Raw genomic sequence first — 6,000 nt, forward strand, 5'->3', positions numbered from 1 at the left:
GTAATGACAGGTGTTGGTATCTCCGGGTAACGTGCCTATCGACAGCTGCCATGGAGACCTGGCTGGGCGTTGGCCACACAGACACAGAGCAAGGGAGGCTGACAGGTGGTGGAGAGGGAACCGCTGTCAACATCCCTGTTATGAGTCATGACCTAGGATGGGGTTTCACCTCCAGGCAACTGTTAGGTCATTGATACACATACACAATTCCCTTTGATAGAACAGTGGTGGTTGCTTTGTTATCGTTCCTCACAAATACCGGAACAGTGTCCATACTGGTTATTCGAGGGTGACTCTCACACTCACTTTCTAACTTTCTCACTTTGAGTGTGTGTGTGTGTGTGTGTGTGTGTGTGTGTGTGTGTGTGTGTGTGTGTGTGTGTGTGTGTGTGTGTGTGTGTGTGTGTGTGTGTGTGTGTGTGTGTGTGTGTGTTCAGTGTCCAAGCCAAATAACACAGAATTTACAGCATTGATGGAATTTCTTTCATTCTGACCCCTGTGGAGAATTCATACACTCATAAAAGACTAATTTCACCAACACACAAGTGCACACCAACATACACACACACACGCGCGTGCCCAAAAGTCTCACTCTTTAATCACACTCGATGAAGTACTCAGGAACATACAGCTGCATCACCCAGCATCAATTATCATGGCGGTGACCTCACACATCCGGGTCAATGATTCCCACAACAAGAACAAAAAGAAAGCTCGTCCTGGAATCCCTGTTCCCAATTACTCTACAGTGAGCTGCCCGGTGGACAATGCTGCAGGTGAGAAGTTGGATGGGGCCTCTGTTAGAGCTTGGCAGAGACACAATGGAACACTGTGGCTTCGGCTGGAACAGCTAGGCTACATGCTCGCTGGCGATTTGGCGCTCGCCCTGCTCTTGTATCATCTGATATTTCATATAAAGTATGACAAGTCACAATGCTGGAAATGGCTATGCTAGTTTTACTACCTGTCCTGATCTGGCATCTCTCTCTATAACTTTTATTTAAATGACAGTGCATTGTCTTTATTCAATTTCAGATAACATAATGATCCATAAGGACATCAAATGTTAAATATCAGATTTTAAACTATTTCAAATCTGTTCTCCACTTCAGTAATACATTCTATAGGGTTACATGGAAACAAAGAAGATGAATGTATGAGTTGCAATGCACAGACCATCTGAGGGCAAAAACAACAGAGCTCTCCATTGATCCCACATGGGTCAAAATACATCATGGGACATTTACTCCTGAGCCCATTGTAATTGTTTATTGTAATTTGTTTCTGGGAAAACTTGCAACATGTTTTCAGTCCATCTCCGCAACAATTACCCTGCCCTCTCTGCATCCTGTGCGCTCAATGCAACATGCATGTGATCTAATATTCCTGATCTATGGCCACTGGTTTGAGGGCACTGGAACCAGAGGACCATAATTAGTCTACTGTTCAATATAATGGAATTTTTCCTTTCCACAAAGAGTGGTTACAAAATCTATATGGTATAAAGTGTTCTCTTAAAAAATATAAAACAATGTTGATCTGCGAACCGAAACGGACTATATGACTGACTGACACTATTCACTCCAAAGACCAATCCTGAAATGGATGATATAGTGGATAATCCATAGTGGATGATGGTTCGCATTGACCCCAGCAGCCAAGGCTTCAATGTCACAACCTCTGTGGCTCTTCTGTGGTTGGATGTTTACGCTCAGTTCACAACCAATTACAGAGGGACCCTTCTGCACACAACGTGCGATTGATATCGGCTCTGGGCCATGTGAAGTTGACTTAGTGGGTCAAATGGAGCCTGCAGACATGGCAGTGAATGAGAGAGAAACAGAGGGAAAGAGAGAGGAGATAAGAGAGGGAAAGACAGAGGGAGCAAAAAATAAAAACTGAAAAAGAGAGGGGAACAAGAAAGAAAGATAGAGGGGGAGGGAGACCGAGAGAGGGAGAGAGCAAGTGAGAGAGTAATGGAAAGAGACAGGGAACAAGAGAGAAGGAAAGAGAGAGGGAATGATAGAAAGAGATAGAGAGGGAACAAGAGATAGAGAGATGCACTGGTGAACACCCATGAGGTGTACAAAAAGTGGAAACAGACGGGCTAAAAATAAATCATCTGAAATATTTAACTTACTGACCCAGAAACAGCCCCAGTGTAATCATATCTGTGCTCCAACAGAAGAGACTGCAATGGCACAGCCATGATATCATTTGTGCCAATGGAAACGGTAATGAAATGCCAGGAGTACGTGGCTCGTCGCAGGAGAATCACACTAGAAAACCTACGCAAATGAACCACATAATGTCAGTGTGTCGGGTATAATGTTGGCAGCGAAAATCTGCATGACTGAGACCAGAGTACCATTGAGTAAAATGAAGACACTCACTCAGAACGTTTGATGCGGTAGTAATTTATCAATGAACTCATAACACTTTTCACTATGGTCCAGTTTTTAAACTCTCACGTGACCTTTCTCTGCAATGAACAGCAATAGGGTATTACCTTTTCAGATATCTCAATCAGATATGGAAAATACAACTTTTGCATGGCAATACTGAAAGAAAACATAAGAACAATAGTCCTTCTCCTTATGATAGAATGGTCGAATGAAAATAATTGAAATGTATTTGTGTATTTGGATCCAAGTTAGCTTTTTACTCTTCCTGGTGTCCACAAGAAACACAGTGACTAGACAACCGTCGACAGACACGTATTGTGATGGTGAAGATGTTGGAGAAGACCTGGTGATTGGCATGTACCTTTGTCCCTTTCTAGCTCAATCTCCATGTCCATATTCAGCAGTGAGATTGGCCTATAACCCCAGCCCTGTTGCCATTACCATTTTAGAGTTCCAACTGAGCAGCGGGGATGCTGCACAACACCATCAATATTAATGTTCTGTGGCTAAACCGGCTTTGGAAGAACTTTCTCCCACATTAATATTGATGCTGTTGCCATATATTGGAGTTGGGCTCTCTTTAAGGATTTATAACAGGAACAGTGGAGGTGCACTCCTCGCGAGGGGCAATGCCATTTTGGATCCGTACCTCGATGATGCAGACGATTTCTCTCTGTTCGTAGCAATATCCGTGGGAGAGGGGTGACTTCTGTGCACCCTTGATGAGATCTGAGGAGAGAGGGTTGCCTTGACGCAGATCCAATTCCCTTCCGATGCTGCATGGCCGGGATGATTGTTATGAGCTTTCCATTTCAAGGGATCTGGGAATGTCAAATGGGTTTGTTGATTCTGGAATACGGGGTATTGCTTCTGGAACATCTTCACAAACAGTCCACTGTTTAGCCACACACACTGACTCCCATATCACATTCATTATTAGTTTCGAAGATGCATTTCTTTACATATCAAGTGTCAAGTGGGCTTACTTATAAAAGCGTTCCAGGCCTGGATATTTTGTCATGCATTCTGTGATAAATTGACTGTGTAGAAAACCCAGTATAAATTAAACGGATGTGAATGACCTTGACATCGCTGCCTGACATACAATCATTCTATCAAGACTTAATAAGGAATCCAGAAGCATTGGTCATCTTCTTGACTGTTACATTTAGTGACAGAGATATTATTGGACATGATTTTGGGGGTCTCCTTCTGGATCTTATGTCCCTACTAGCACTTTATGAATCCGTCTATTTCCATCAAGGACAAACATTTCTAACTAGGCAACACAAATTGCTTATCATACACTACATGTCCAAAAGTGCTGTACACCTGCTCGTCGAACATCTCATTCCAAAATCATGGGCATTAATATGGAGTTGGTCCCCCCTCTTCTGGGAAGGCTTTCCACTAGATGTTGGAACATTGCTGTGGGGACTTCCATTCAGCCGCAAGAGCATTTGTGAGGTCGGGCACTGATGTTAGGCGATTAGGCCTGGCTTGAAGTCGCCGTTCCAATTCATCCCAAAGGTTCGATGGGGTTGAGGTCAAGGCTCTGTGCAGACCAGTAAAGTTCTTCCACACCGATCTCAAAAAAAAAATCTGTGTGGACCTCGCTTTGTGCATGAGGGCATTGTCATGCTGAAACAGGAAAGGGCATTCCCCAAACTATTGCCACAAAGTTGGAAGCATATAATCGTCTAGAATGTCATTGTATGCTGTAGCATTAAGATTTCCCTTCACTGGAACTAAGGGGCCTAGCCTGAACCATGAAAAACAGCCCCAGACCATTATACCTCCAACTAAACTTTACAGTTGGCACTATGCATTCAGGCAGATAGCGTTCTCCTGGCATCCGCCAAACATAGATTTGTTTGTCGGACTGCCAGATGGTGAAGTGTAATTCATCACTCCAGAGAACGTGTTTCCACTGTTTCCACTCCAATGGTGTCAAGCTTTACACCACTCCAGCCGACGCTTGGCATTGCGCATGGTGATCTTAGGCTTGTGTGCGGCTTTTTGGCCATGGAACCCCATTTCATGAAGCTCCCAACGAACAGTTCTTGTGCTGACATTGCTTCCAGAGGCAGTTTGGAACTCGGTAGTGAGTGTTGCAACCGAGGGCAGACAATTTTTACATGATATGCGCTTCAGCACTCGGCGGTCCCGTTCTTTGAGCTTGTGTGGCCTACCACTTCACGGCTGAGCCGTTGTTGCTCCTAGACATTTTCACTTCACAATAACGATACTTAAAGTTGACCGGGGCTGCTCTAGCAGGGCAGAAATTTGACGAACTGACTTGTTGGCATCCTATGACGATGCCACTTTGAAAGTCACTGAGCTCTACGTTAAGGCCATTCTACTGCCAATGTGTGTCTATGAAGATTGCATGACTGTGTGCTTGATTTTATACACCTGTCAGCAATGGGTGTGGCTGAAATAGCCAAATCCACTAATAGTGTATATTAAACATTTGAATTTGCATGGAACAAAACGTGTCAACAATGAAAACCATGTCTTGGCTCAGACTCCCAATGAACATGTTACTGACAAACCCATATATCTCTGACATGGGTCGCCAAATACAGCTGTCCAGCTAAAATCCCCCTCTCTCCCTCCCCCTCTCTCTCTCCATCCCCCTCCCTCCATCCCTCTCTCCCTCCATCCCTCTCTCCCTCCCTTCAGCCCATCTAGCTTTTGCGTGCGAGCCAGTAAGTGGGACCTCTTAGGGGACAAAGAGTGACCTCAATTCAATCTGACGTCTCGCCTATCGATCTCCTCCGATGGCGGCCTGGGCTGTCGTATCCCCCGGAGACAGACAGCTTGGCCGTCCTTGTATGACTGACGTTCACGTTTAAAAACCTCTGGCCTGTTTATCAAGCACAACCCCCCATCTCCCTCTACCATCCTCCTCTCCGAAATATAAATTACACAGGCTGAATCAGAATACAATCACCCAACTCCCCAACCCTGTTTTACAAGTGTTTGTCATAACAGATTGAGGAGGTGTCTGGGTTAAATGCATGTGACTGGTGCCTGTGTGTGTCATCTCCAGAGGCACCTGCGTGTTTTAGGGGGTGATGGGACGTGGAACAATTACTGTCAGGCTACGGGTGACATATCGGCAGGGTTATTGTATTTATCATCCCAACCTCTGACTTGAGCCTTGATTGGTGAGACTTAACCTCCAGATTGCATGCAAGTCTTTTGCAATGCTGTTCCAATATTGGTTTATTCAATGAAATACTTCTATGTTCACACATGGGGAAGTACTATACAACCTTGAATTTGGTGTTTGACTCCACCTACAGATTCATATGTCTATGTAGTCATGTTTTGATGGTATGTGTAGGTGGAAATGTTCGCCGTAAAAAGGCAGGTGTGCAAAACGGAAGGCAAGAGTAATTATTCTCAAGCCATTCAAAGCAGCCATGTCAGGGTTTGATTTACCCTTACCCCCAGTAGTGCACACACACAAACACACACACACACACAGTCACTCACACACACACACACACCTTTGGGCCACATGTGTTTTTTATATTCATACCAAGGGAGGGAAAAAAAGTGTGCCTTCAAAATGGAGGTTGAGGGG

The sequence above is a fragment of the Salvelinus alpinus genome, chromosome 35 (genome assembly GCF_045679555.1).
Source record: "Salvelinus alpinus chromosome 35, SLU_Salpinus.1, whole genome shotgun sequence".
Taxonomy (NCBI): Eukaryota; Metazoa; Chordata; class Actinopteri; order Salmoniformes; family Salmonidae; genus Salvelinus; species Salvelinus alpinus.